This window comes from Stomoxys calcitrans, chromosome 5 (assembly GCF_963082655.1).
Source record: "Stomoxys calcitrans chromosome 5, idStoCalc2.1, whole genome shotgun sequence".
Taxonomy (NCBI): domain Eukaryota; kingdom Metazoa; phylum Arthropoda; class Insecta; order Diptera; family Muscidae; genus Stomoxys; species Stomoxys calcitrans.
The window spans coordinates 62,096,511-62,118,763 of record NC_081556.1 but is presented as its reverse complement, the minus strand read 5'-3'; the positions used below and the strand labels follow the sequence as shown (position 1 = coordinate 62,118,763).

The window sequence follows — 22,253 nt, the reverse complement described above, 5'->3', positions numbered from 1 at the left end:
TGGTTTTGAAACATAATCGTGGTAGGCACACTAACATATGTTCGGTGAAAATGTACATTGTGCACACAATATTCAAAATAAAACACCAATGGTTCAGTTCCACATTTACGGTTTCGTACTTTAGGAATTGGACACTGGTACAATATGACAATATCGACTAAATGATTTAAAAAAAAATTACTTTTAAATACAAAACGCATTATGTTATTCCACAGCTAACGGATAGAGCTAGAATAGTAAAATATGGCAAATACGATGGTCATACAATCGCACCCAAGAGGGAAAAAAGGGTTAGCGCTAAATTTCATATGTATATTCTCTACGATTTAAGACACAGCTTTGAAATTTTACACAATAATGCTTATAGACAGTCTTTATATACATATATGTATATATAAGAGACGTGTAACTGATTGACTGACTGATCCTGGCTCAAAGGCACGGGCCAAGACGGCGTTTGCTGAAATGCATACCTTTAGATACAAAAAGTAAAAATTGGAATGAAATTGCCAAAACACCCAGGATGAGCGGAAAATGCTAGAATTCCTGGAAAACGGTACCCAATAGTGAAATTGAAAAAAATTGGTCCTGCAATTAGGGACGTACTTACAACAAAGAAATACATGATTAGTCATAAAAATATTCTTTTTCGAAATTCTACTGCCAAAAAATCTTATTCTATCTTATCTTCGCCCGAACTGAACGGAGGAAGTAAGTTTACAAAAAGTGAAAGAAAACTTGTTTTAAGTGCTGTATCTGGTACGAGTTTTTGTTTTCTATGCATGAAATGAGTTTGAGCACAGCAATTAAAAAAAACCGCTGCTCTAAGACAATGCTAAAATGAATTATTTACAGAATACAAACTAAACGGTACAGCCGCTTTGTACTAAACAGTACAAAAAAAGTAGAACTTCGCCATATTGACCGATTGAAATAGGAACATGAAATTTGTAAAATAAAATTTCATTAATTCTTCAATAAAATGTTTAGTAGTCGTTGCTTAATTTCTAAGACTTTACAGCAAGTAAAGCATAAGACATTTGGTACAAATATAAAAATTGGATAGGAAGAAACATTTATGCCAAAAAGAATAATGTTGCTTCAATGAAGCTTTTCAAAGCATGGCATCAAGAAATCCTAATAGTGTAATCAGTATAACCTGCCATTTCATCATATATGTATATATAAGAGACGTGTAACTGATTGACTGACTGATCCTGGCTCAAAGGCACGGGCCAAGACGGCGTTTGCTGAAATGCATACCTTTAGATACAAAAAGTAAAAATTGGAATGAAATTGCCAAAACACCCAGGATGAGCGGAAAATGCTAGAATTCCTGGAAAACGGTACCCAATAGTGAAATTGAAAAAAATTGGTCCTGCAATTAGGGACGTACTTACAACAAAGAAATACATGATTAGTCATAAAAATATTCTTTTTCGAAATTCTACTGCCAAAAAATCTTATTCTATCTTATCTTCGCCCGAACTGAACGGAGGAAGTAAGTTTACAAAAAGTGAAAGAAAACTTGTTTTAAGTGCTGTATCTGGTACGAGTTTTTGTTTTCTATGCATGAAATGAGTTTGAGCACAGCAATTAAAAAAAACCGCTGCTCTAAGACAATGCTAAAATGAATTATTTACAGAATACAAACTAAACGGTACAGCCGCTTTGTACTAAACAGTACAAAAAAAGTAGAACTTCGCCATATTGACCGATTGAAATAGGAACATGAAATTTGTAAAATAAAATTTCATTAATTCTTCAATAAAATGTTTAGTAGTCGTTGCTTAATTTCTAAGACTTTACAGCAAGTAAAGCATAAGACATTTGGTACAAATATAAAAATTGGATAGGAAGAAACATTTATGCCAAAAAGAATAATGTTGCTACAATGAAGCTTTTCAAAGCATGGCATCAAGAAATCCTAATAGTGTAATCAGTATAACCTGCCATTTCATCATGAAGAATCTCTTAAACGAGTAACAACTGCAAATAGTTGAAATTTGTTACCAAAATTCGTGTCCTGTAGCTAAATCCCGATGGGTATTAATGGTTTTATTAAAAAAATTGTGAACAGCGATGAGACCCAATATGGCATAAAAATTTTTTTCACCATAAGAAATTTTCTCTGTTATATTATGAAAATTTACTAAACTACGGAAATCATATCCTATTATCCAATCTGACATTTTTTCCCTGGTACCAGTTAAAAAATCGTCGACTTAAGTTTCGAAACACTATCTGCAAGGAAAATTACATCCTATATTGCAATCTGTGTCCGTAGCCGCCACATGGTCGCTGCAATTTGGGTAGCCACAATGTCCAGAGGCATAAGATGTAACATTAAATTCAGTGTGTCAGATGGTGTCGTCCTCAGTGCGGCTGTGATGCACAAACAAGCCATCCTGTGAACCCGGTTCAGTATTGAGCAGTAGGTAGACTTTTGAAGCGCCGTCTACCAGACCACAACACCATATAGCATTATAGGTCTGACCACTGTACCGATTTTGTTTGCTCTTTTGTATACCGATTTTATTTGCTCTTTTTTATTGCAACGGTTTGCGTGTTGAAATTTGTATTTACCGTTTTTTTGTTAGCTTTTTTAGTCGCTAAGAATCATTCAAGCAGTAAAGTTGCCAATTTTCTTGTGAAAAAAGGGAAAGTGCAGTGAAAATTAATTGAAATATTGATATTTGTGGTAAGTACTATATCCAATCAAATATATTGCAACATGTGTATACATACATACATGCTTATATTTATTTTATATATTGGGTTGCCCAAAAGTAATTGCCGATTTTTCATATAGTCGGCGTTGACAAATTTTTTCACAGCTTGTGACTCTGTAATTGCATTCTTTCTTCTGTCAGTTATCAGCTGTTATTTTTAGCTTGCTTTAGAAAAAAAAGTGTAAAAAAAGTATATTTCATTAAAGTTCATTCTAAGTTTTATTAAAAATGCATTTACTTCCTTTTAAAAAATCCGCAATTACTTTTTGAGCAACCCAATATTTAGATACGCCGTATAGAAGCTCAACCTCATTAACGAGATCAGGGGAGTTGAACACTATGATTTTAAACGTTTTTCAGTTCGCTATTTTCTATTGTAAATAAACTGTTTTGTTGAATAAAAAATTAAAGAATAATAAATTTTTAAGGAAATTTTAGAGATTTTCGAATTATTTTCTAAATAATCAGAAAATCCTCAGAATATCCTAGGGGTTTTCCTGATTATAATAAAAACTTTGAAAAATATTCGGACAATTGTTCGAAAATTAAGAGATTATTTTCTAATCAAACCTCCGAAAATTATCAGAGAATTAAGTATTTCTTGGGGTGACTTTTTATATCAACGTTAGCATATCAAAAATGTTCGGAGTTTCGGACCAAACATCCGAAAATGTTCAGCGTTTCGAGTCAAGCATCAGAGGAGTTATTAGGTAATTTTTAACTGTTCATTTATAATTTAGTCCGAAATTTTTGCGAAAATCTCTCAGAATATCAGAAATATCTGACTTATTACAAATGCAACATAATTGGGTGCAAGGAAAATTAAAAAAATACAGCTGCTTGCAGAAAAAGAATTAAAAAATAATCAAGTCCAATGAAGATGTCAAGGAAATATTAATGGAAAATTCAATATTTCGTTACAGAAATCTGCTTAAATTATTTTTTGTGTTTATTTATGTTATTTATATAAATATTTGTTTAGTCTATATTTTTAGTTTATTTATTGAAATATTAAATAGATTTCTTTGTTTTAATTTTAAACATTAAGTGAAAAATATATCCGCCATTTTTAATGAACTTTAATAGCTTTTGCGTAAGTATTCTTCAAAATAGGTAATATGTAACCCTAACTATAAAAACGTTGGAAACCATTTATGCATTAAAGGATAAACGAATTACAAGTGAAATATTATTATCTTCATGCTAATACTCCCATCGGTCGCCTCCCCAGGTGGTGGATAGAGAAAAGCTCATCAGCAGAAATAAATATGCAGGCCCAGTCAACAAGTTAGCACAATCAGGGGGTGTCCCGCTTGGTAAAAAGAGCCCGGCCTAGAGGGTAGCTGGCAGCCCCAGTACTTCGTTTCTGATGCCATAGCCCAATCTGCCATTCATCTAAAAAAATCGATCCACAAGAAACTATGACGATGGCCTATGGATTTAAAACAAGGTTTATGATTGGAACATTGATTGTGAGAACTCTCTTAGAATCATCGGAACGTTATCAAGTCCCCAGAACGATATGTCAAACTACAACCTATACATCGTCGGCCATTTCATTGGGTACGATAGCCACCGAATTAATTGGATCGGTCTTTTAATGTCGCCAAAAGCAAAGCGAACTCATATATCATACAATGTAATATCTGAACGCATCATGACGGCAAGATTCAATTTAAAATTCCGCAACAATTTCTATCGTACAATGCTACGCACCAACCGAACCCGATGACAACGAAACAAAGGATCAATTCTATGCCCAACTACATTCAGTGACACGCTCTTTACCAAAGGGAGACATTAAATTCGTTATGGGCGATTTCAATGCCAAATTGGGCAATAGCAACAATAATCTACAATTAATCAAGGGAATGCAAGGACTTGGCGATACCATGGCGACAGATTGGTTGATTTCTGCGCAAGAAATCGGCTCTTTATTGGAGGCACAAAATTCCTCCATATAATATACAGAAATATACTTGTGAATCTCCAGATGGAAACACCCGTAATCAAATCGACCACGTACTTATCAGCAAACTCTTTTTGGGTTCGCTGATGGATGTGAAAACTAGACGAGGATCCGACATTGAAAATTACCACATATTCTTGAAAATGTCCACTCTACCTCTACGCCCACCCGTAGAGAAAAGACTCAAACAAAAAGTACTCAGTTCAACCTAAACAACCCCGAAACAGCGCGCGAATACAAGGTAACATAAACGGAGAAGCTGCAAAATAACACCCATACATGAGCCGACAAAACAGCACCATGTACGGAGACGAGCACCTCTGTCAACGATTAGCAATACCTACACATTACAATCCCAAAAACCATGGATATGCAACGAAACCATAGAGGAAACTAAACACCGGAGACGCCTATGCAACGCTCTGCTACAGCCAAAATCAAGTGTAACAAAAACCGTAGCCAGGACTGAACATCGCGCTTCCGCCTCGCTGGTCAAACGCCTAGTTCGCAGAGATGAACGAATATATTTTAATACTCTAGCAAGCCGAAAATGCAGCAAATATTGGAACATGAGTGGTGTTTACGAGCCAATAAAACAAATGAGCGGCAACAATATAAGGCCAATGGCAATAATAAAAGATTAGGACGGATCGGAATTAACAACTACCGAACAGCAATTAGAACGATAGCACAGATTTTTAAGCTCCGAAGGACGCTGCAAACGAGGACGTAAGCTCCGACCCTCTTAATACCCCATTACGCCGAAACCCACGCGGGGCTATATCTACAGCCCACCCACCTGCGAAGAAATTCATGCCGTTCTGGGCTCACTCAAAAATGGCAAAGCAGCCGGTCCTGACAACGTACCGTATGGAGCACATCCCATTGCTCAATCAATCACTCCAATAATGATATGTAAAAACTGGAGAGGGAAAACTCTGCTAAACCCAATTAATAAAGTCTGTTGCAGCGTATTTCGACTGTACTTGACAGCATTTTGCGGAAAGAACCGGCGGGTTTTCGGCCAGGGCGTTCTTGTGACGACCACACCAACTCTTTGCGTACCATCAATACTTCCTATACCGTTTATTCATCGACTTCGATAGTGCTTTTGACACAGTTTCGAGAAGCTTTATGTGGAGTACGCTGTTGAATAAGAGCATCCCAGAAAATATCGTGACGCTAATTAGGGAGATGTATAGGAATGCAGGAGTTTCAGTCCGTTTTAATGTAAAGGAGAGCCGTCCTTTCAGGATCGATAGAGGAGTGAAGCAGGGGTGCATCCTATCGCCGACGCTATTTTTGATTCTACTAGATTCCGTCTTAGAGGCGACAAATGCTGAGGCACTCTATGGCACTGGCTGGGGTACAAACAACATTCTGTGCATTGCTTTGAGCACAGAAAAGCAATTTTGGAACACTTGAATGGAAATGCGGCCAAAATAGGCCTAAAAATAATCAAAGCAGATAAAAACAACAAATTGATGTGGATAAAAACAACAAATCTGACACAGCTCACTATAAACCGCCATGTAATTGAAGATGTTGATAACTTTTCATATCTTGATAGCAAAATTATAAAGAACGGAAGACCGGAAGCAGGCATCCGCGAACTCATCAACAAGGCTAGAAGCGCCTTTCTTAAACTCAACAAAATTTGGAGATGCAGTGACATCTCACATAATCCAATAGTCAGAATTTTCACCAGTAGTGTGAAATCTATTTTATTATATAGCTGTACAACTTGGAACTTCACACAAACGACTACAGGCAAAATCCAAGTTTTTATAAGTCGCTGCCTATGACAAATACTTCGAATTTTCTGGCCAAACCGTATTTCAAATGAGGTATTGCAAATAAGAACAAACACATCCCTTGTCGATGTAGAAATCCGGAAAAAAATGGACTTGGTTGGGTCATATCCAATGCCTACCACGCGATGATGTAGCGAGAGATGTCCTAGACTGGAATCCGCAAGGGCAGTTACGAAAGGATGTGCCAAACAAAATTGTAAAACTGTTGAAAGCGCAGTACAACGGATTCCAATGCCGGATTCTTCAAAATGGCACACTATCGCAACCAATTGATATTATCCCCAGTGCACGTCAGGGATGCAACCTATCCCCTTTTATTTTCTTGGTGGTGATGGACGAGTTACTCCGGTCAAGTGTGGATTTCCCAGCAAACAGGGCATCTCGTAAACATGACATTGCATTGATCTCTTCGAAACAGAGTCACATGCAAAGTAAACTTAATGATTTGCAGACCAATAAAGAAAAATACCAGTTGCGTATCACGTCAAAATAGCCAAGCGATGGAAATAAACATTCCAAACCCTGGCAACGCAATCGGAGAAGTGAGCAGATTCACAAATCTCGGAAGCCAGATAACACCAAGGATGACATAGAATGGTGGCCCAACAACTGGATCTCAAACTCGGAATTATCTAGAAGGTGCAATGAAATTCCAATTGAAAAAGAATTGGCTTGCAACAATAGAGATAAGTTGGACCCACCCTACTAAAACCCCCGGATAATATAGCTAGATAAGCGTGGGATTGGAACCCACAAGGTGTCCGATGCAGAGGACGGCCCAGAGGCTAATGGCAAAGGAGTTTAACTAATGAAATGAAGTCTGACAAAGAGAACCTTAGCTGGTCTCAAATCAAAGAAATAGCTAAAGATCGGCGCTAAAGCAATAAATAGTAACATTTTGCTGCATGTATTCATTGAAGGGTTGTCATTAGAATTCAATTGAAGAAGTTTGTTTTAAAACATACAGAATTGCGGTGTCGTTTAAACTGACCTAAAAAATAGATATCCCAACATTTTGTATATTTTATCTAGATTTAAGTTCGTTTGTATAAACCTACAAAAATTATTTGAGTAAACTAAAAGAAGGAGTAAACTATGAAAAAAATCTTTGTCCAATTTTACCAGGATTTAGTTAATTTTTCTTTAATTTCGGCGTCACCTTTTTTATGAGTGTAAACGGATGCATCCCCAGAAAAGACGTTTTTGTGTGGATTATGGGCTGGTGGCATCATGAAACGTTACTTTCAATAGCAGTGGTGCAAATTGGACCTTTTGGAGCCACTGGCAACATTTACTAAAAGTTATTTTTAAAAGGTAAATGGCAGCATTTGTGAGAGACTAAGCCATTTGAGAAAATGGTAAGGCAGCAATGTAAAAACTGTTTCCCATAAGTTGTCGACTGCGACACACCGTTCGAAGTCGGCTATAAAAAGAGGCCCCATGTCATTGAGATTAAATACAAGATTTGAATACATAATTTATGGAAATTTGAGTGTCTATTAGATCAAAAAAACTTCGCTAAAAACCAACCCGTCATAAAAAAAAAAAAATGCTGGAGAAATTTGTTCTACTCACATATACACCACGCCTAGCTTATTATACTTTCATCCATAGAATGGGGGTATACTACAATATCTTCATTGGTCAAATACCTATAAAATATATTCTTAATCGAAATGACATTCTAAGTCCGTCTAACCATGTCCATCCGTTTGTCTGCCTGTGGAAAGTAAGGTAACTTTAGAAGGAATAAAGCTAGGCGCTTGAAATTTTGCACAAATACTTCCTATTAATGCTGATCGGTTGGGATTGTAAATGGTCCATATGAGATTGTAAAAAACCTTACCGGTCCATATTTTGATATAGCTTCCATATAAGCAAATCTCCAGATTATAGTTCTTGAGTCTCTATAGAACGCAATTCTAATCCGATTTGGCTGAAATTTTGCACAATGGGTTCTCCCACGACATCAACATACGTGCCAAATATGGTCTGAATCGGACCATAACCAGATATACATAGTCCCAATAGAAACAGAACGCCCGATTTTAGTTCTTAATACCTAGGGGCACAATTCGATTCGGCTGAAACATAGCTTCAATACCACAGCAATTCTTATCCATTATCCTTTCTTTAGCATGCTTTTACTTGTTTGGATTTGAGAGAGATCTTAATACTAGAACATCAGGCAGTGCAGGGCTGAGAGACGCAAGACAGCCTAACGAGCAGGGACCCGAAAACGAACCCATCACCGACTTCAAGATTCTGAAGACTAGGGTAGGTATAGATCCTAATATTGAAACAGCAGGCAGCGCAGCTACAGGAGCCTCAATGCTGATTAACGAATAGGTACCCGATGATGGCACCATTACCGACTCTCAAGAAGCTAATTTACTATAGGACAAATGATTTATGATTCCGGTCATCCATATAAACCTCCACCGGAGCGAGACAGTTACTCACGCTCTGATGGAGAAAATCAGCAAGGGCAAGATTAATATTAACATAAATCAGAAGCCATCGACGACCCGGAATAAAGTTTCTGAACTGAAACCTATCAACTACCAATTATTCTATGCTAACGCTGGTACATTCGGCCGAGGACCTGCGTTATTTGTCACAACCATTTAAATTATGTATTTTCCCCAGGGTTGTCAACGTCGGATGTAACAGTGATGAGACAGGGAGGCGGTGGAGCATACCTGATATCACTTTACCTGCATTTCGACTCTCCGACACCGCGACCCATGTCGGAGTGGCGAAATGGCAAACTCTTACCACATTTCGTAATGTAGTACCAACATTAATAGGCGGCGCCAAGCCCTGGCAGAGTTCTGGAATACTAACGACCTATTAATACTTAATGTTGGTAACACCGCAACCTTTGTTAATAGGAATATGGGGGAAGTAATGGATGAGACAATATGTTCGGAAAATCTAATCGATAAGGTTCAGGAATGGTGGGCCTCCATGGAGCATTCCTTCTTAGACCATCGCAACATTTGATTTAGAATAGCACGGCCACCACCGAATCCGATAAGTTGGGAACCAACTGGCCAAAGTTCGGAAGACTACTCAGAAGAAGACTTGGGCAATATAATTTAGATTGTCGAAGCATAGAAGACATTGACGGCAATGACAACAGGATTACGACTGCATATGTGGAGTCTTTCAGTGATAGTTGTGCTCTTCGAAAAAGGGAATCAGCCAAAGAAAAACCCTGGATGACCGGGGAGATTCGCAACATTGGGAAAGAGGTCCGCAGACTTTTTAACAGAGCACGTCGTAAACAATCGAGTTAACTGGGAATACAATAAGATTACAAAAGCGGCAAAACGTTCCTCCTGCGACCAGGTCGATAGCGTCAATAACGCCTTTAATGAAGATGAAAAAGTTTCTCTCAAAACCCATGTCCAAACTGTATCGTAAGTAACGACATGGGAGTGAAAGCAGAGACAACGGAGGACATTTTGAGTTTTTTAATAAAAACACATTTTTCACATGATACGACGGGACTGACGAAGACACCGGAATCTGGAAATAATGAGATTGATCGTAGGCTTATCATCATGTAATCTGCCGACCACAGGGCAGGTTGACGAAAATCCTACGGGCAGATCCAGATTGTGAATAGACGAGGCTGTTATTGAAAGGAAGCAAACTTTTGGTATCATAACAGGACACATAGGACTACGAGCTCACTTATGCAAAATCTGTGCGGCAAGAGATAGCATGTGTACAGCATCTGGAGAAGAAATGAGACGTTGGAGCATTTCCGATATCATTGCCCGGCTTTCGCGGCTAACAGACACCGGCACTTAGGTGGGGACACAATACCAAACATAAACCAACTAAGGGGCGTGTTGTGGAAAACAATTAGGGATTTTATAAGCAGCACGGAATTCCCTACTCAAAATTTCTTTTTCGAGGTTACTTTTTATACCCTCCACCATAAGATGGGGGGTATACTAATTTCGTCATTCTGTTTGTAACTACTCGAAATATTCGTCTGAGACCCCATAAAGTATATATATTCTTGATCGTCGTGACATTTTATGTCGATCTAGCCATGTCCGTCCGTCTGTCCGTCCGTCCGTCCGTCCGTCTGTCTGTCGAAAGCACGCTAACTTCCGAAGGAGTAAAGCTAGCTGCTTGAAATTTTGCACAAATACTTCTTATTAGTGTAGGTCGGTTGGTATTGTAAATGGGCCATATCGGTCCATGTTTTGATATAGCTGCCATATAAACCGATCTTGGGTCTTGACTTCTTGAGCCTCTAGAGTGCGCAATTCTTATCCGATTCGAATGAAATTTTGTACGACGTGTTTTGTTATGATATCCAACAACTTTGTCAAGTATGGTTCAAATCGGTCCATAACCTGATATAGCTGCCATATAAACCGATCTTGGGTCTTGACTTCTTGAGCCTCTAGAGTGCGCAAATCTTATCCGATTGGGATGAAATTTTGCACGACGTGTTTTGTTATGATATCCTCTAGAGTGCACAATTCTTATCCGATCAGAATGAAATTTTGCATGACGTGTTTTGTTATGATATCCAACAACTGTGCCAAGTTTGGTAAAATCGGTCCATAACATGATATAGCTGCCATATAAACCGATCTTGGGTCTTGACTTCTTGAGCCTCTAGAGTGCGCAATTCTTATCCGATTGAAATGAAATTTTGCACAACATGTTTTGTTATTATATCCAACAACTGTGCCAAGTATGGTTCAAATCGGTTCATAACCTGATATAGCTGCCATATAAACCGATCTTGGGTCTTGACTTCTTGAGCCTCTAGAGGGCGCAATTCTTATCCGATTGAAATGGAATTTCGCACGACGTGTTTTGTTATGATTCCCAACAACTGTGCCAAGTATGGTTCAAATCGGTTCATAACCTGATATAGATCTGGGGATTTGACTTCTTGAGCTTCTAGAGGGCGCAATTCCTATCCGATTTGGCTGAAATTTTGCATGACGTATTTTATTTTTACTTTCAACAACTGTGTCAAATAAGGTTCAAATCGGTTCATAACCTGATATAGCTGCCATATAAACCGATCTGGGATCTTGACTTCTTGACTCCTAGAGGTCGCAGTTATTATCGGATATGCCTGAAATTTTGTACGACGGATCCTCTCATGACCATCAACAAACGTGTTTATTATGGTCTGAATCGGTCTATAGCCCGATACAGATCTCATATAAATCGTTCTCTCTATTTTACTTCGTGAGCCCCAATGGGCGCAATTCTTATACGAATTGGCTGAAATTTTACACAGGTCTCCAACATATAATTTAATTGTGGTCCGAACCGGACCATATCTTGATATCGTTTTAATAGCAGAGCAACTCTTTTCTTATATCCTTTTTTGCCTAAGAAGAGATGCCGGGAAAAGAACTCGACAAATGCGATCCATGGTGGAGGGTATATAAGATTCGGCCCGGCCGAACTTAGCACGCTTTTACTTGTTAGAATTAAGAGTGCACAACAAGTCGATTACTGGCTTAGGTGTATGTTCATAGTGGCATGGAGCGGATTAATATCCGCGCCTTCTTTTCAACCTAACCTATTCGTTAGGATTCCTTAACTTGTGAGACAATTTTAATAACATTATTATGTTATTACGTATTGTGATGAACGCCGGGCTCAAATCCTGACGAGAACATCAGAAAAAAGTTTCAGCGGAAATTATTCCCTCCTAATGACGTCATTTGTGACATACTATGCCATGTAAAAACTTCTACCCAGGAGGTGTCGCACTGCGGCATGCCATTCGGACTCGGCTATTAAAGGGAGGCCGCTTTATCATTGAGCTTAAACTTGCATCGGATTGCATTAGTATAATTTTATTATTGAAATTTTTGTAGTGTTTTAACAAAGTTATCGCGAAAAACATGTATTTTCAACTGCGAAAAACGACCATCGTACCTGGCATAAGAAAAACGAAAATGTTTTTTGTAGCCGACGGCGTCGCACAAAATCTAAATTAAACTACATAAACGCGTGTTGTGTTTCCCACCAGTGATATGGAAAAAAGCAGTGCAGTTAATACATTCAAACAAAAAACAAGTAAAAATTGTCAAAGTTCGGCCGGGCCGAATCTTATATACCCTCCAAAATGGATCGCATTTGTCAAGTTCTTTGAATGACTTTTTCAAATAGAAAAACGCTAAAATTTCAGGCAAATCAAGTAATTATTGCGACCTCTAGAGACTCAAAAAGTCAAACTGGAAGATCGGTTTATATGGCAGCTATATCAGGTTATATACCGATTTAGACCATACTTGGAATAGTTGTTGGAAGTCATACCAAAACAACATATGCAAAATTTTAACCATATTGCGCCCTATAGAAGCCCAAGAAGTCTGGCGGCTACATCATGACATGGACTGATTTAGACCATACTTGACGCAGTTGTTTGAAGTCAAAATAAAGCACTTCGTGAAAAATTTGGGCCAGATCGGATAAAAATTGCGCCCTCTAGAAGCTCAAAAAGTACAGACCCAAGATCGGTTTATATGGCAGCTATATCAGTTTATGGACCGATACTTAGCACAGTTGTTGTAAGTCATAACGCATCACGTCATGCAAAATTTCAGCCAAATCGGATAGGAATTAGGCCGGTTTATAGGGCGGCTATATCAGATTATTGACTGATTTAGACTATACTTGGCAGGACTTGGTTGGAAGTCATACAAGAACACTTCATGCAAATTTTCAATCAAATCGGATAAGAATTGCGGCCTCTAGAAGCTCAAAAAATACAGACCCAAGATCGGTTTATATGGCAGCTATATCAAAACATGGACCGATTTTACCCATTTACAATCCCAATCGACCTACACTAATATGAAGTGTTTGTGCAAAATTTCAAGCGCCTAGCTTTACTCCTTTTATGTTAGTGTGCTTTCGACAGACGGTCGGACGGGCATGGCTAGATCGACTTAAAATGTCATGACGATCATGAATATATATACTTTATGGGGTCTTAGACGCATATTTCGAGGTGTTACAAACAGAATGACGAAATTACTATACCTCCCATCCTATGGAGGAGGATATAAAAATAACAAATATTATATGAGTAATGAGCAGTGAACTCTTAGTTATGCCCTCTGTAGAGGACATGGGTAGTGAAAGGGTAAACTAATGCCGTATCTATAGGAACTTCTTTACCAGCCCTCGGTTTTTACTGTTTTGAAAAAACGAATAAGGGGCTCGTCCCATGGTGTTCATGGCTATCAATTAATTAAAATAAACGAACCTGTTTGTTCCACATAACCAAATGCTTATGGGCATTTGTATACTTCTGTGGTTATCTCTAAGGCTGTCTGCAGGTTTCTCCCGCCCATGTACTCGTATAACAATGTACATAAACATTTGCAGAAAATATGTGCATATGTGCGGTGACAAATGATCGCTACCTGTACACCACGAATTACATCGCAATAAAAATCAATGAGCGTTATTAGTCGTGTTCAAAGTTCATGTGTACGTAAACACTGGCCATTGCGTCTTTGTTGGGCCTGTACAATCGTAAACCCCACCCCCTAGCCAAGAGATGACTTTATTATTGTTTTGATTGAAAATTCTCGTTATCAGCCTTGTGGTCATGTTGTTGATATATGGCTTTGTTATTGATGTTTTGACGCGAATGCATGAAATAACGCGTTCATCGCACTTCATTGTGTGGATAGAGCTGATGCTCACCCACAGCAAGTAGATACTCATGTATAGGGGTTTACATTTCTGGAGGCTTGTGAAACATGCTCAACCAACACATTTTCCCACACACGAGAACGAAAGTGTACGCGTGTAATGATTGTCTCCGCGCTGACGTCGTCGATCTGGATCTGAATCAATGCGGTTCATTTCGATTGCCGTCAACGACGGCGGAATTTGCTGTTGCCATGCGAGCTCATTTGTTCCAACTTTTGTTTTGAATTTTTATTGTGTTGGCGTTAATCGGTAACCGGTTGATTGTTGTTATGGCTCTGGGGGACTTATTTTTGTTTTTCGTATTTTGGAAATGGCTGCAACAAGTTTATTTTGGTTTGAGGCTCGCCAAGTGTATATGTCAGTATGTGTGTCTGTTGTTGTCTAGTTAACAAGTGGTTAATGAAACAGAATGGCCGAAAAGGTGAGCAACTCGATAAACGATAGGGTCAAAACAAAAGAGAGGGAACTCGAATTGTGGGTAGGGAATTGGGTATAACAGCTGCATATGCTTTTTATTGGCATATTTTTGGGCAGTACATCGAATATGTCATGTATGTACAGGAAAAAAACGAGTAAAATAAGGTTGGGCTGAATATATAATATAATATTTATGTAATCTGATCAATAAGAAGCATTTGTAAAATATCGAGCAATCGAGCACCTATACAGATAAGAACAATGATGAAAAACAGACACATTTTTGAAAGTGCGACAACAAAGTTGGTTTTTTTCTACAAAGAATTAACACCTAAAAGTATACCAAGACATATATATGTTAACATCGCGTTGAAAAATACAACTCTGCAAACGAACGTTAAAAAAGTAACTCGGAAAAGTTGAACAATTTTTGACTTTGACGTCGAAAAACAGTATTTCACGTGTGGCAACACGGAATGACGCTCGGTTTCAAGCATGACAAAATTACCAGGTAGTGTACCGTTAACAGCTAAGTACAATCACTCTCTGTCAACGAGTTTTCCTTGTGTGTGTGTATTATAGTTAAGAACTATAACAAACAACTAAAAATGGCGCGAACTAGTAACATACACAAAATCACTGATTTTGAAAGTTCAAAGCACTAAATATTATGTTGTTGGGCAACTGCCACTACCTGTAAATGAATATTTTTTAACTTTTCTTCACTGCTTTTGTCGAATTTGTGTGCGGAGATGCATTTTTACAACGCGACGCTCAACGCGTTTATTCTGTTTTGGCCTTATGAGCTTTTATACCCAACACCGAGGGATGGGGGTATATTCATTTTGTCATTCCATTTGCAATACATTCAAATATCCATTTCCGATCCTATCAAGTATCTATATTATTGATCGTCGTAAAAGTCTAAGACGATTTAGCCATGTCCGTCCGTCTGTCAGTCAGTTGAAAACACGCTCCTCTCTTTAAAAATGAAGATATTGAGCTGAAACTGTGAACAGGTTCTTTATTTGTCCATAGGTAGTTAAATTTCGAAGATGGGCTATATTGGACTGTACTTTGGTATAGCTCCCATATAGACCGATCTGCCGGTCATATTTATTATCTTATTTTGCTGAATTTTGAGGCAGTCACTTGTGTTAGGTATCCTTCTTCAATTTGGCCCAGATCGGTTCAGATAAGGATATAGCTGCCATATAGACCTATCTCTCGATTTAAGGTCTTGGGCCCATAAAAGACGCATTTATTGTCCGATTTCGCTGAGTTGTGTTAGGCCCTTCTATATCTTTTTTCAATATGGTCCAGATTTGGATATAGCTGTCATATAGACCGATTTATTATCCGATTTCGCTGAAATTTTACACAGCGTCTTATGTTAGGCTTTTCGACATCCGTGTGCTATAGGGTTCAGATCGGTCTATATTTGGACATAGCTATCAAAAAGATCAACATTGAACCTAAATTGAACAGTGACCTGTATTTATTAGACTATTCTGTGCCGATATGTGGTCCAAATCGGACCATATTTCGATACAGCTACTATGGGTGCATAAATAATGCATTTTTCATCGAATTGTAACGAAAGATGGTTTACATACATACCCGAAGTGGTAGGTATCCAAAGTTCGGCCCGGCCCAACAAAGATGTTAATGTGAAAAAATGGAAACTGACTTTTTGTATGGTTATGAAATATGAAGTGATTTTGATTTGTTATACCCACCACCATAGGATAAAGGGTCCAAGCTCTTAAATTGAAAGATCAGCGAAATCGGACAAAAACTTGGTGCTTTCGTGGATCAAAGTATAAAGATAGTTCTATATAGGAGCTATATACCCAAAACAGCAATATATAACAATAACAATACCCCGGCACGGGATGACTTTGAGCATCACTCGGGTTGGAACTCCGATCTCCGATTTGTGTGATGTTCATCGTCATCACAGTTTGCGGATAGTGAAATGCTTCGTAAACGGAGTAGCTGCAATTCTAGTCTAGCAGACTATCGTAGATATCGAGTGGAGACTCTCAGTAAGAGGCGGGGCGGTAGCGGCTCTCTCTTAAATACTAAGTGCCTGAATACTCGATATGACAAGGCGACTAATTTGAGCCTTTAAATATCCAATGGCCAAGACGGTTCCATGGCGATTGTTCTTATAGCCTGGAACGAGCATGTTCCCTTTTGGAGCTTGACGAGGACCGACTTCCGAAATGAATAAAACCCGCCGAATAAATGGGGTCGGTCTTTTATTGACATTGAAAGCAAGCGTGCTCTTCTATCATATAATGTCATACCTGAACGCGTCATGACGACAAGATTAAACTAAAAATTTAGCTATCTACAATAGTATGCTATGCGCCAAACGAACCCGGTGATGACGAAACAAAGATCAATTCTATTCCCAACCCGAGTCAGTGACACGATCTCTACCAAAGGGAGACATACAAGTCGTTATGGCCAATGCCAAGGTGAACAACTGCAACAATAATCATGGGAATGCAAGGACTTAGCGATACCAAAATGACAGTGGCGGCAGATTGGTTGACTTCTGCGCAAGAAACCGGCTCTTTATTGGAGGCATAAAGTTCCACCATAAAAATATACACAAATATACCTGGGAATCACCAGAAGAAAACACCTTAATCGACCTCGTACATATCAGCAATCTCTTCTGGGTTTACTGATGGATGTGAAAATTAAACGTGGAGCCCACATACGTCCAGCCGTCGTCAATAGGACTCAAAATAAAAGCACAAAATTTAACCTCTTCCACCTAAAAGATACCGAAACCGTGCGCGAATAAAAGGCAGCATTAACTGAGAAGCTGAAAAATAAGATCCATAGATGAACCGACCGCAACATGTAAGGTGACAGCAAGACGGTCCTAAAAACCATGGAAAAGCAACGAAACTTAGAGGAAATAATTCACCGGAAACGCTACCCGACACTCTGCAACAGACAAAATCAAGTGTAACAAAAACCGCAGCTATGACTGAAGATTCCGCTTCCACCTCGTTGGTCAAGCACCTAGTTGCAGGAATTAGCGAAAATTCAGCTAATTTGGAAACATGCGTGACGTTTACGAATTAATAAAAAAAAAAAACAAGTGGCAGCAATATAAGTCCAATGGCAATAATAAAAGATGCAGACGGATCGGAATTAACAACGCCCGTAAAGCACTTAGTGCGATGGCGGCAATTTTTCCGAAGGAGCGGCAACCGAGGACGCAGGTTCTGAACCACTTATCCCCAAGTGCGCCAATACCCAAGTAGGGATAGATCTACAGACCCACCCACGCGCGAAGAGGCCGTTTTGATCAAACTCAAAAAAGGCATATCTGCCGACCTGATAACCTACCTGCCGAGCTGTTTCGGTATGAAGCACACTCCATTGCTCAATCAATCACCCCAGTCGTCGGTATACAAATGTTGTTCCTCCTAGGAAGGGTGAACTTACACAGTGCAACAACTGGAGAGGAATAATATGATTAAACGCAATAAATTTAGAAATGGCAAGCCTACTGCTTCAGAGTACTTTTCCAAGTTTCCAGCCAGAGCGTTCTTGTGCCGACCATATCAATTATCAATGCGTATAGTCACTGACCGAACAAACACTACCACTGTCGGTGTAGAAATCCGGAAAAGAAAATGGGTTTGGTTGGGTCATATACTAGGCCGACCGCTCGATAATATAGCGAGTAATGTCCTAGACTGGAACCCGCAAAGACAGCGAAGGAGAAGACGCCCTAGAAACACCTGTGTGTGTGCCGGATTGACTCTTACCAAATCGTCAAATCTCTAATAATGAAATTTTGTTTCGAGTTTTGTAGAAGAAAGAAGCCTGGGGTATGTATGTAGTTTTTAATTCTTGAATAAGGTACCAAAAAATACAAAATGGATCAAAATAGGTTCTAGTCGAACAGATAGATATAGAGCTCTGGTATTTGGCATAAATTATACTACTAGCGCTGTAAAAAGGCAAAAAACTATTTTTAAATAGCAGTAAAAGTAGAAGAAAACCTGTGTTTAGTGCTACTATTGGTGCCCATTTAGTACTTAAGCTAGAGATCTAACTATTGAGCCCTACTATTATGACCTAATGTGGATAAAAATAATCGAATAAGGTAGACGTAGGTACAATATGGCCCAGATAGTACGGAGGAACAAACCTTACCAACATCAACACAAACAAGCTGCAATAATGAATTTTGGCACAAATGATCGACTTTTTGATAAATGTAATGAGAAGAAAAATAAGTAAGAACGCACTAAGTTCGGTCGGACCGAACTTTGGATACCCACCACCTAGGATATACATATTAACCTCATTACGTCAACTTCGGTGAAAAATACATCATTTACGAAAACAGCAGCAGCGAATATAGTCCAGATTGACCTTTATTCGCTGCTGCTGTTTTCGTAAATGATGTATTTTTCACCGAAGTTGACGTAATGAGGTTAATATGTATATCCTAGGTGGTGGGTATCCAAAGTTCGGTCCGACCGAACTTAGTGCGTTCTTACTTATTTTTCTTCTCATAACATTTATCAAAAAGTCGATCATTTGTGCCAAAATTCATTATTGCAGCTTGTTTGTGTTGATGTTGGTAAGGTTTGTTCCTCCGTACTATCTGGGCCATATTGTACCTACGTCTACCTTATTCGATTATTTTTATCCACATTAGGTCATAATAGTAGGGCTCAATAGTTAGATCTCTAGCTTAAGTACTAAATGGGCACCAATAGTAGCACTAAACACAGGTTTTCTTCTACTTTTACTGCTATTTAAAAATAGTTTTTTGCCTTTTTACAGCGCTAGTAGTATAATTTATGCCAAATACCAGAGCTCTATATCTATCTGTTCGACTAGAACCTATTTTGATCCATTTTGTATTTTTTGGTACCTTATTCAAGAATTAAAAACTACATACATACCCCAGGCTTCTTTCTTCTACAAAACTCGAAACAAAATTTCATTATTAGAGATTTGACGATTTGGTAAGAGTCAATCCGGCACACACACAGGTGTTTCTAGGGCGTCTTCTCCTTCGCTGTCTTTGCGGGTTCCAGTCTAGGACATTACTCGCTATATTATCGAGCGGTCGGCCTAGTATATGACCCAACCAAACCCATTTTCTTTTCCGGATTTCTACACCGACAGTGGTAGTGTTTGTTCGGTCAGTGACTATACGCATTGATAATTGATATGGTCGGCACAAGAACGCTCTGGCTGGAAACTTGGAAAAGTACTCTGAAGCAGTAGGCTTGCCATTTCTAAATTTATTGCGTTTAATCATATTATTCCTCTCCAGTTGTTGCACTGTGTAAGTTCACCCTTCCTAGGAGGAACAACATTTGTATACCGACGACTGGGGTGATTGATTGAGCAATGGAGTGTGCTTCATACCGAAACAGCTCGGCAGGTAGGTTATCAGGTCGGCAGATATGCCTTTTTTGAGTTTGATCAAAACGGCCTCTTCGCGCGTGGGTGGGTCTGTAGATATATCCCTACTTGGGTATTGGCGCACTTGGGGATAAGTGGTTCAGAACCTGCGTCCTCGGTTGCCGCTCCTTCGGAAAAATTCCCGCCATCGCACTAAGTGCTTTACGGGCGTTGTTAATTCCGATCCGTCTGCATCTTTTATTATTGCCATTGGACTTATATTGCTGCCACTTGTTTTTTTTTTTATTAATTCGTAAACGTCACGCATGTTTCCAAATTAGCTGAATTTTCGCTAATTCCTGCAACTAGGTGCTTGACCAACGAGGTGGAAGCGGAATCTTCAGTCATAGCTGCGGTTTTTGTTACACTTGATTTTGTCTGTTGCAGAGTGTCGGGTAGCGTTTCCGGTGAATTATTTCCTCTAAGTTTCGTTGCTTTTCCATGGTTTTTAGGACCGTCTTGCTGTCACCTTACATGTTGCGGTCGGTTCATCTATGGATCTTATTTTTCAGCTTCTCAGTTAATGCTGCCTTTTATTCGCGCACGGTTTCGGTATCTTTTAGGTGGAAGAGGTTAAATTTTGTGCTTTTATTTTGAGTCCTATTGACGACGGCTGGACGTATGTGGGCTCCACGTTTAATTTTCACATCCATCAGTAAACCCAGAAGAGATTGCTGATATGTACGAGGTCGATTAAGGTGTTTTCTTCTGGTGATTCCCAGGTATATTTGTGTATATTTTTATGGTGGAACTTTATGCCTCCAATAAAGAGCCGGTTTCTTGCGCAGAAGTCAACCAATCTGCCGCCACTGTCATTTTGGTATCGCTAAGTCCTTGCATTCCCATGATTATTGTTGCAGTTGTTCACCTTGGCATTGGCCATAACGACTTGTATGTCTCCCTTTGGTAGAGATCGTGTCACTGACTCGGGTTGGGAATAGAATTGATCTTTGTTTCGTCATCACCGGGTTCGTTTGGCGCATAGCATACTATTGTAGATAGCTAAATTTTTAGTTTAATCTTGTCGTCATGACGCGTTCAGGTATGACATTATATGATAGAAGAGCACGCTTGCTTTCAATGTCAATAAAAGACCGACCCCATTTATTCGGCGGGTTTTATTCATTTCGGAAGTCGGTCCTCGTCAAGCTCCAAAAGGGAACATGCTCGTTCCAGGCTATAAGAACAATCGCCATGGAACCGTCTTGGCCATTGGCTATTTAAAGGCTCAAATTAGTCGCCTTGTCATATCGAGTATTCAGGCACTTAGTATTTAAGAGAGAGCCGCTACCGCCCCGCCTCTTACTGAGAGTCTCCACTCGATATCTACGATAGTCTGCTAGACTAGAATTGCAGCTACTCCGTTTACGAAGCATTTCACTATCCGCAAACTGTGATGACGATGAACATCACACAAATCGGAGATCGGAGTTCCAACCCGAGTGATGCTCAAAGTCATCCCGTGCCGGGGTATTGTTATTGTTATATATTGCTGTTTTGGGTATATAGCTCCTATATAGAACTATCTTTATACTTTGATCCACGAAAGCACCAAGTTTTTGTCCGATTTCGCTGATCTTTCAATTTAAGAGCTTGGACCCTTTATCCTATGGTGGTGGGTATAACAAATCAAAATCACTTCATATTTCATAACCATACAAAAAGTCAGTTTCCATTTTTTCACATTAACATCTTTGTTGGGCCGGGCCGAACTTTGGATACCTACCACTTCGGGTATGTATGTAAACCATCTTTCGTTACAATTCGATGAAAAATGCATTATTTATGCACCCATAGTAGCTGTATCGAAATATGGTCCGATTTGGACCACATATCGGCACAGAATAGTCTAATAAATACAGGTCACTGTTCAATTTAGGTTCAATGTTGATCTTTTTGATAGCTATGTCCAAATATAGACCGATCTGAACCCTATAGCACACGGATGTCGAAAAGCCTAACATAAGACGCTGTGTAAAATTTCAGCGAAATCGGATAATAAATCGGTCTATATGACAGCTATATCCAAATCTGGACCATATTGAAAAAAGATATAGAAGGGCCTAACACAACTCAGCGAAATCGGACAATAAATGCGTCTTTTATGGGCCCAAGACCTTAAATCGAGAGATA

The 22,253-nt window shown here is 39.0% G+C and overlaps 1 protein-coding gene across 2 annotated transcripts in view; it reads right to left on the bottom strand.

Annotated features, from left to right (window-relative positions):
* LOC106084910 (phosphoenolpyruvate carboxykinase [GTP]) overlaps window positions 1-22,253 on the bottom strand; it is a 68,696-nt gene that overhangs the window by 32,970 nt on the left and 13,473 nt on the right. The window contains exon 1 of one of the 2 annotated variants that reach the window (XM_059369300.1): window positions 12,453-12,469. The exons of the other annotated variant lie outside the window; for it this stretch is intronic. The gene's annotated coding sequence lies outside the window, so the exon portion shown is untranslated. Of the gene's footprint in view, window positions 1-12,452; window positions 12,470-22,253 lie in introns of those variants that run through there. 2 annotated transcript variants of the gene reach the window in all.